At 35.6% G+C, this 10,891-nt stretch overlaps 1 pseudogene; it reads right to left on the bottom strand.

Annotated features, from left to right (window-relative positions):
- Positions 1-432: 432 nt before the first annotated feature.
- On the bottom strand, positions 433-793 carry LOC132015720 (histone H2B type 2-K1-like; annotated as a pseudogene).
- Between the last annotated feature and the right edge of the window lie 10,098 nt (positions 794-10,891).

A 10,891-nucleotide genomic window follows, 5' to 3' on the forward strand; every position in this document is an offset into this window, starting at 1 on the left:
ACATTTTCACAGTAGTCACGGCCTTTGCGGTCCTAGAATAACTTTACACAAGCAAATGTTCATCTGGAATTTTTATACGCCAACTTGGTCTTTTGGGTCCAAGTTCCAAAATGCTCATTCTGAACAAGGTTCATGAAAAAGACCACTATAAAACTCTTAGCTTCCTCTATTATGACAGTGGCCAGTCCTATTTTCAATTCCCTCCCCACATGGAGAAGTTTCACATTCTGTGATGGAGAATGGGGACAGCGCCATCCAGAGAACCTCGGGCAAGTAGTTTGTTTTGTGATTTTTATTTATTTATTTTTTTAAAGATTTTATTTATTTATTTGACAGACAGAGATCACAGAATTTTTTTTTTTTTTTTTTTTTTTTTTTTTTTTTTTTTTTTTTTTTTAGCAGTTCACTCTTTATTAAACGCTCGGCCCCGGGTCACTTGGAGCTGGTGTACTTGGTGACAGCCTTGGTGCCCTCGGACACAGTGTGCTTGGTCAGCTCCCCAGGCAGCAGCAGGCGCACGGCCGTCTGGACTTCCCGGGAGGTCGGTGTGGTTCGGCCCGAGTACTGGGCCAGCCGGGCAGCCTCGCCAGCCAGACGTTCGAACACATCATTCACAAACGAGTTCATGATGCTCATGGCCTTGGAAGAGATGCCAATGTCTGGGTGCACCTGCTTCAGCACCTTGTAGATATACACTGAGTAGGTCTCCTTGCCGGCCTCGCCTTCTGGACCTTCTTATCACCACGGCCCCTTCGGCCCCCAGCTGCGGCTGCTGGCCATGCTCCGAGCTCATCCTGCCACTCCTCCCTTTTTTTTTTTTTTTTTTTTTAAAGATTTTATTTTTATTTATTTATTTGTCAGAGAGAGAGGTAGAGTGAGCGTAAGCACAAGCAGACAGAGTGGCAGGCAGAGTCAGAGGGAGAAGCAGGCTCCCTGCAGAGCAAGGAGCCCGATGTGGGACTCGATCCCAGGAAAGGCAGGGAGAGAGAGAGAGGGGGAAGCAGACTCCCTGCAGAGCAGAGAGCCCGATGTGGGACTCCATCCCAGGACTCTGGATCATGACCTAAGCTGAAGGCAGAGGCTTAACCCACTGAGCCACCCAGGTGCCCCTGTTTTGTGATTTTTAACTTAGAGGTGTTTGTACTCAGTTCCTTCTATCTGCCCATAGATTTGTGATACTTCAATTATACAATCCTATAGAATTAAGGATTCACTGTAGTTTCCCACTGGGTGTTTACTTTGAATTTCCTCCCTCATCTTCAGATCAATGGCCTAGGCGGAAATCAAAATCACAGAGATATCTAATAACAGATAAAGACCAATATTCTAAGACAAAATGGGTTTTAGCATCTACCACCAGTGAATATTATTTAATAGATAAGGAGTTCAGGCAACTAGAATCACAATGGAAGAAGCATTTATGTAGTAAAACTGGGATTTCTATAACCCCTCATGCTAACCAGGTCATAACAGGGAGCCAATTCAGAACAACCAAACCCTTAGTAATTCATGATTTAATTTTGAAATTTAAGAAATATTTAAGTTACTTTGCTAAAAATTACATTCTATCTCTTTTGTACCCTGATGATTGCCAGAGAGCCGTGGTTTCTCAAGGGCAGTGTCAAAGAAAAATTGTGTCAAATGAAGTTAAACAGGCAAGGAAGAATTTATTTAAGACTATTGTAATAAGGGAGAGAGATTAAATTCAACTCCACTGAAATAAAAACAGAAAAGTTTTTAAACATTGGGGTGAGCAGAAGTGTACTAGAGGACATTACTGAGGAGCTATGTTCAATGTGACTAGACCATTTCTGTTTGCTAATTGACGCCTGTCAAAGTTAGGCTCCTACTTTCCCATAGAGACTAGGAGACAGTGGCCCTGTCTTTCTTGATCATCACCTCTCTGGGAGAATATTTACATCTCAAAGGGTACAAAAAGCATTGATAACTGCAAGTTTCCTAAAGTGAGTGCTGTAAGAAAAGGGAGGTCAGGGGTCTGTCATCAGCAGCATATCTGTCTAAAGTTTGATTAAGCAGACGTGAAGATTAAGGCTGCCTTGGCCAACAGTTAGAGGACTGATGTCCTATATTACTGTTAGATGCTGCTGAAGTAGTCTTTTATGATGTATGTACTTATAGCCTATGAGTTATTCTAAGCAACATGCAGAGACTTCTGGGAAAGCTGAATTAAGATTTATGAGCTTCTCAAATCTCTGTTCTATGGGCTCCACCTCTCACCTGCTAAGACCTCATGCATTGTTTTCAAAGAACTCAGTTTTGCAGCTTGAGATCAACTGTGCTGTGCAGAGGCACAAATATTATTTGCCTCTTCTTCAGCCAGCAGGAAATCCCTGGAGAGGGTGTTGTAAGTAAAAAGGCTAGAGGTGATGTTGAAGAGAAAAGCAATTGCTTCTGACTGCTAATGTTTAATCTGTCCCCTACAGAAATGAAAGCGGCCTTTTATCTTTGAGTAGAAGAAGGTGATTTAGAAGGGGAACAAGATGACACTGCAGTAGTTGATGCTGATGCCTTAGTAGTAAATTCAATTCAGCGCATGACTTATGCGAATTTCAAGACTGAGATAAACTTCACTAATGTAATGGCTTCTGGGGAATAAGTTCAGAATTTCTTTTAAGTCTCCTAAACTGTTGTTGCCTTGCCATTCTGGGTTACATTGCAGTGGCAATGTTTGATCTGAGGTATTTAATGACTGCTCATCATTTCTATCATCTTTATAGAAATTTGCTCCAGGCTGAAACCTGACTAGGCTTGAAGGGAGGTCATAAACTATTTTTTCCCCCATAGCTGAGAACTTCATAATTCAACATAAGACAAAATAATATGTTCTATAAATGCTTTAATAAATGTCTGTTTCATAATCAGTTTGCTTGCTCATTTTATTATTCAAATATTATGTCAATATTCATAAGGTCCACAAACTCCTAAATTCTAGTAAATTTGTGTTGGATAACACAAAGATAACTATTCTGGTTTGTTTACAGTAATTTGATTTCTATCTCCTGACAGTTATACTATATACTCATGATTTTTTTTTGAAGATTTTTTTATTGATTTGACAGAGATAGTGAGAGAGAGAGTGCCCGAGAGGGGAGAAGGTAAGGAGGAGAAGCCGACTCTCCACTGAGCAGGGAGCTGATGCGGGACTGGATCCTGGGACCCCAGGGTCATGACCTGAACCAAAGGCAGTTGGTTAACCAACTGAGCCACCAAGGCATCCTAGTCTTTTGATTTTAATATTATTTTTGCAGTACCTTAATAGGAAATCTTTCGGAAAAATAACACTTTATAGCTCTAAATAGCAAAATGGTCTTAGAAAGTTTTTTCTTCATCAATGTATAATTGATATACAATAAACTACACATATTTAAAAAGTACAATTTGATTAGTCTTGACAAATGTATACAAACCTAAAACAATCACCACAATGAAGAAAATTAACATCAATTATCATTGTTCCCATTTTTACTCTTGTTCTCCCTACTCCTACTCTGGAAGCAACCTCTAATCTGCTTTCTTTCATTATATATTAATTTGAACTTTCTAGAATTTTACATAAATAAATAAAATCATACAATGTGCACTTCTTTAGTCTTTTTTTTTACTCAGCATAGTTAGAGATTCACCCAGTTTTTTTTTTTTTAAGATCTTATTTATTTATCAGAGAGAGGGGGAGGGGAGAGCGAGCACAGGCAGACAGAATGGCAGGCAGAGGCAGACGGAGAAGCAGGCTCCCCGCCGAGCAAGGAGCCTGATGTGGGACTCGATCCCAGGATGCTGGGATCATGACCTGAGCCGAAGGCAGCTGCCCAACCAACTGAGCCACCCAGGCATCCCGAGATTCACCCAGTTTTATTGGGTATGAAGAGTTCATTCTCTTTTAATTGCTGAGAAGTATTATGTTGTAGAATATAACAGTTTATATATTCACCTGTTGATAGACATCTGGATTGTTTCCAGTTTTTAAATATCACACATGAAGATGCTGCTATCGACACTTGTGGAAAAGTATTTAAAAGGTCATATGCTTTTTATTGGCTGGATACCTAGCACTATAATGGTTGGATCATATGATCTATGCATGTTTAACTTTTTAAGAAATGGCTAAACTGTTTTCTGAAGTGGTTGTACCATTTTATACTCCTACCGGTGGTGTATGAAAGTTCCAAATCCTCTCCAACAATTGATACAGATGGACTTTCCAGCTTTAGTCATTGTAAAATAGGTGTTTGATAGTATCTCCTTATGGTTTTAATGTGCATTTTCCTAATAGCTAATGATGATGAGCACCTTTTCATGAGTTTGACATCCATAAGTCTTAGTTATGAAGTATCTGTTTAAATCTATCATTTATTTTTATTTCGGATGCTTTGATTTGGTATTATTGAGTTTGGAGAATTCCTTATATATTCTGGATACAGACCTTTAATATTGTATTGATATACCAAATCCTAATCTATGGCTTTTCTTTCCCTTTTCTAAACAATATCTTTTTAAGATATTGTCAATTTGTTTTTTTTATGGGTGATACTTTTTGGGTCATTTCTAAGAAAATTTTTTGCTAACCAAAAGTAATAAAAATTTTCTCCTAAGTTTTCTTTTAAAACTTTTGTAGTTTTATATTTTCTGTTTAGAATTAATCCATTTGAGTTAATTTTTTATGTCCTTTATGAATAAAGATTTTTTTTTTTTTGCATATGAATATCCAGGTGTTCCTGCACCTTTGGTGAAAACACCATCCTTCCCCCATCATATTACCTTGGCATCTTTGTTGAAAAACAGTTGTCCTTATACATGTGGTCTATTCCTAGGCTCCTTATTTTGCTCACATGATTCGTTTGTCTATCCTATGATAATATTGTTAGGCAGAATTTTTCACTTAATGTAATATATTATAATACTACAGTACTATAAATGTGTTTTCCTTATGATATTCTTAACATTTTCTTTTCTTTAGCTTACTTTATTGTAAGAATACAGTATACAGTATATAATACATACAACACATAAAATATGTGTAAGCCTTTTGGTCAGTAGTAGTTAAGTCTTGGGGAAATAAAAAATTACATGTGGATTTTTGACTGCTTGGGAAATCAGTGCCCTTAACCCTCACATTGTTTAAGGATAAACCATACTGCACTCTCTTGATCACTATAGTTTTATTGTAAAGCTTGAAGTCAGGTAGTATGAGTATTCCACCTTTTTTTATTTTTTCAAAATTGTTTCGGTTATTCTAGGTTTTAGCATTTTTATATAAATTTTAAAATTGGTCTGTGAATTTCTACAAAAAAAACCTGATAGGACTTTGTAACTACACAGAATCTAAAGATCAATATAGGGATAATTGACAACTTAACATTATTGGGTCTTCCAATCCATGGACAAAGCATATTTTAGTTTTTAGTATTTTTTATTTCCAATGTTGAGCATTTATGCATTTTGTCAAATTTATCCTTTGGCATTTTTATATTTTTGATGCTATTGTAAATAATACAGTTTTAAAAATTTTTAGTTTTCAATTGTTCATTGTTAGTTTACAAAAAGATAATGGATTCTTGCATGTTAATGCATTCTGCAACTTTGATAGATTCTCTTTTTTCTAGTCAATATTTTTTAGTAAATTCCAGTGAATTTTCTATAGAAAATCATGTTGTCTGTGAATAAAGAAATTTTTACTTCTATTTTTCTGATCTGGGTGCTTTTTGTTATTATTATTTTTTTACTTATTTTCCTTTAACTTACTGGTTGTAACTTTCTATATAATACTGAATAGAACTGGTTAGAGTAGATATACTTTTTTGGTTCCTGATCTTCAGGAGAAAGCATTTCTTATTTCATCATTTTGTAAGATATTAACTATAGGTTTTTGTGATGTCTTTCACCATTTTCCTTCCTTGTTTGCAATTTTTTTTTTTAAATCAAGAAGAAATGTTAGAATTTGTTAAATACCTTTCTATTGGTATGTTTCTAACATTTTCCTTTTTTCAGTTTTTAATGTGAGGAAATGTATGCATTGATTTTCAAATGTTAGAATAACCTTTCATTTCTAGGATAAATCCCAATTGTTCATCGTATTTTTTGTTTGTGCTTTTTCATCTATGTTTGTAAGAGATTGGTTCATAGTTTTCTTTTATTTTCATCTCTGACTGCTTTTGGAATCAGAGTACTTCTGGCTTTATAGAATGAATTTTAAAGTATTCCTTTCTTTTCGATTTTCTGAAATAGCTAGTATAGTATTGGTATTGTAGTTTTCTCTAAATGTTCACTTTTTCACATTTATTAGTGAAATCACCTGGACCTAGAGTTTTCTTTTTTGGGAGGTTTTAATCTACAGATTCCATGTTTTCAATAGATAAAGCCTATTCCAGTTATCCGTTCTTCTTGGGCAAGCTTTGTGATAAAATTTCTTAATGAATTGGTACATTTATATTGTCTAATTTTTGATATAAGTTTGTTCACAACATTGCCTTGTTATCCTGTCAATATCTGGGAAATCTGTACTAAACATGTGTCTCTCTCTTCCTAATATTTGTAACTTATATCTTTTTCATTCCTTTGTGACTTATGAGCTATCACTGATTATTTTAGCAGTTACTTTGTGGTTTATGATATATATTTTACGCATATCATAATTTAACTTTAGGTGATACTATACCATTCATGAGTAGCATATAATCTTACACTGTAGTAATAAATTTACAATAATAAATCTCCCTTTCCGATCTTTCTGCTATTGTTTTCATGTTGTTTTTTTTTAAGACTTTTATTTAATTGACAGACAGAGGTCGCAAGTATGCAGAGAGGTAGGCAGAGAGAGAAAGGGGAAGCAGGCTCCCGACTGAGCAGAGAACCAGACACAGGGCTCCATCCATCCCAGGACCTGGAATCACTACCTGAGCCGAAGGCAGAGGCTTAACCCACTGAGCCACCCAGGTGCCCCTGTTTTCATGTTTTTTTTTTTTTTTAAATAAATTGTGCACTACATGAATATTTTTAATTAAGCAGCCAATTATTTTTAAAAGAGATTTAAGTAATAACAAAATACCTTACACACTTACCCAAACCTTTAATAATTTTTGTGGTCTTGATTTTTTTGTGTAGATCCATATCTCCATTTGGTATACTTTTCTTCTTCTTGAATATTTTTTTTAATATTTCTTGAAGTATGGTGATGAATTTTTTGTGTATGTTTGAAATACTCCTCATTTCACCTTCTTTTTTTAAAGACATTTTCTCCTGGTATATATTCTGGGTTAAGTTTTTCTTTCTGTGCTCTAAGATATTGCTGTACTGCCCTCTAACTTGCATTTTTTTCCAATGAGAAATCTTCTGCCCTCTTATCTTAGTTCTTCTCCTGTTTTCTACACTGAGTGAATTTAAGGTTTTATCTTTATCACTGGTGTTATAGTTTTCTTTATATTTCTTATGCTTGGAGTTCAGTGACTTATAAGGAATTTATAGCTTTAATCAAATTTGGAAAATGTCCAGTCATTTTCCCTTCCATTATTATTATTATTATTATTATTTTTTACCTTACCCTTCCATGTCCTCTTTTTTAATGGCTTCTGTTTTGTGTACATTGAGATACTTCAAATTTCCCCACAGGTCACTTATTCTTTGTTCTTTCTTTCTTTATTTTTTTAAAAGATTCTTTATTTACTCCTTTGAGAGAGAGAGAGAGTGAGAATATGAGCAGGGGGGAGGGGTGGAGGGAAAGGGAGAAGCAGACTCCCTGCTGAGTAGGGTACCTGAAGCAGGGCTAGATCCTAGGACCTTGAGATCATGACCTAAGCTGAAGGCAGACATTTAACTGACTGAGGTCACCCAGGTGCCCCTCTTTCTTTTTTTAATTTTCATATACTTATTTTTATTGATTACCACATATTTTATTTTTACTTTCTATTGTTCAGTCTTTAAGTTCACTAATCTTATCTCCTATACTATCTATTCTCCCTTTTATTTCCTCCTGTTATTTTTTATAACAAGTATTAGAGTTTTTATCTCTAGAATTTTTTTTTAAAGATTTTATTTATTTATTTGAGAGAGAGAGATCAGGAGCAGAGGGGAAAGGGGGAGGGAGAAGCAGACTCCCCACTGAAGCAGAGAGAGCGTGATGCAGGACTCGATCTGAGGACCCTGAGATCATGACCTGAGCTAAAGGTCAACGCTTAACTGACTGAACCACCCAGGTATCCTAATATCTAGAATTTCTATTCGGATGCTTTTTTAAACATATTTTGTGTTTACTTAGCACTTAAGGTTATGCAACACAGTTATACAACTGTTTTAGTGTTCTTTTCTGCTAATTTGAAGATCTGTATCAATCCATTGTAATTTAAGATTGATGGACTTCTTTCCTCACTATGCATTAGATTCCCCTGCTTCTTTCTAAAGCCCAATAATTTACTGGATTCAAGACACTGTGGATTTTAATTGCTTTTTGTGCTAAATATTATTGTATTTCCATATTGTTAAGCATTATAGTAAGACATTATAAAATTACTTGGAAGTTGTTTGACCCTTTCACGTCTTCCTATTAAGATGTATTAGGTGGGACCAAACCAGTGCCCAGTCTAGACTATTTATTCCCCACTAACTACAAAAGGCTATTTTATGTAATCTTCTCAATGTCCCATGAATCTTGAGGTTAGGTTGTCTGTTCTGGCTAGCTAGTGAGAATTCAGGTAATGGTGGGCCTACCTGGGTTCCCTTTGCCTGTGTTTTCGCTGGAAACCCTTAAAGGAAATAAGCTGTGGGAAATCACAGGGATCACCTTGTTGCTTCCTGGTCTCAGTGATTACTGTCCATTGTTTCCTAATGTACATTTGTTCTTACAAACTATTGTATTATATATTTTGACAGTTTTGGTTGTTTTAGGAAGGAGGAGAAAAATCTGATTTTTTATTTCATCTGGGCTAAAAGCCAAAAATGTGTGGTTTTTTTTTTCTTTTTTTTTAAGATGATTTTTATCACATTATTTTACAAAATATCCTAGCTTGAGTTCATTCCCCTGGTTCACATAGATTCAAAAGATTTCTTTCCTCCTGATTTGCAATAAAATTAACAGTTTTAGTTTGGAAGTGATTTACTCACTGAGTGGTACTATACTGTGAGATGGCATTCTAAGTTGTTTTTAGGAAGTATATTTTTAGTGTCAAGCTGGGGAGAAAAAAAAAAAAAAACCTGATTGTGAACAGGATGTCTTAAAATGAATTTGGTCAGGGTTCTTTTCATAGCTTCAATAAGTCTCCTTTTGCCATTGCTAAACTAAAAATTAGCTTCTCTTGAAGATGGCATCTCTCTAGAGGAAGATTTTTATCTTATATCACCAATTTCTGCTAAAATATAAATTAGTAAGTTGGTTGCTAATTGATGCCTCAAATCCAATATTTCTGGGCAAAAAAAAAAAATATTATCTTAACAACTTGTCACTAGAATTAGTCATCTGGAAGAAATTTTTCTCCTTTGGAAAAATACATTTATAGGAAGCCTATGGATGGAGAATAAGAAAATAAATGCATAAATTTGCAGAAATCAAAACAATTGGTTCTAAGAATAAATGAAGAATAATTTTAGGGGTGGGTAGAAAAAAAAGATGAAGATGACTAGAGTGGGTCAACGCAGGAGAAAGAAGTTGAATTAACATGGTAAGGGTCTGAAAACTGAAGGAGGAGAAGCAGCTTAGAACTTTTAAAAACATAATGAATAACATTTCTATGTTGGTAAAAACCCTACAGTGTAAGTGTGTGTTATCTCTCTAGATCCTCAGAAAAATCTGATTGTGTCCAGAGATTCTCAATCTTATGAAGCAGACTAAGTCTCCTAAGGGAAAATGTTTTGATAAACTAGTACTTGCTATATGACATTGCAAGATTTGACTGGTTCTATTCCCAAGAGGTAATTTATATAAATAACAAAAAGTAGATGCAGTGGAAGTATGGGATAATCACATACCTTTATTTTTGCTCAGTGCCAGGATGACATTCACTCTATGCTTGGTCTATGAAGTATTTACTTTACAGAATAGAAGAAGCTCACTTCTAAACATTCCCCAATGTGTTAGTTATCTACTGCTGTGAAACACATCATCTCCAAATCTACTAGGTAAAACAATAAATCCAATTTCCTGTGGAATTGGAATCAGGCTTATGTAATGTGGATGCCTTGACCCCAAGCTCTCTCACAAGGCTGCAATCATCTGGGGCTGTGGTATCATCTGAAAGTTTGAATAAGAGAACATTCACTTCTAAGCTCACCCAAGTCATTTTTGAAGAGACGCAGTTTTTCATGGGCTCTGGAACTGAAATTTTCAGCTTCTCCCTGGTTGTTGGCAAGAGACCTCTTTTAGTTTCACAACATGGAAGTTGGCTTTTCTCAGAGCAAGAAAGGACAATCATATGAAAATAAGTCTTTTTGTAATCTAATTTCAAAAGTGAATAATTTAGGGGCACCTGGGTGGCTCAGTGGGTTAAGCCACTGCCTTCGGCTTAGATCATGATCTCAGGGTCCTGGGATCGAGCCCTGCATCGGGCTCTCTGCTCAGCGGGGAGCCTGCTGCCCTCTCTCTCTCTCTGCCTGCCTCTCCATCTACTTGTGATCTCTCTCTGTCAAATAAATAAATAAATTCTTTAAAAAAAAAAGTGAATAATTTATATTTTTCTCTATTTTATTTGTTGAAAGTCCCTACCTCCAACCTACATTCAAGGATAGGGTATTATCTATGTTGTGAACACTAGGAGGCAGAGATCCTTGTGTACCATCTTAGAAACTACATACCGCACCCAAGGAAAACAAAATATGGTAATTATTGCTCTTCTTTGTCAGTTAAAGTAAACTACTAATTAACTCAGAGCCTAGAAGATGGATATCTCCA

Source organism: Mustela nigripes, chromosome 1 (assembly GCF_022355385.1).
Source record: "Mustela nigripes isolate SB6536 chromosome 1, MUSNIG.SB6536, whole genome shotgun sequence".
NCBI lineage: Eukaryota > Metazoa > Chordata > Mammalia > Carnivora > Mustelidae > Mustela > Mustela nigripes.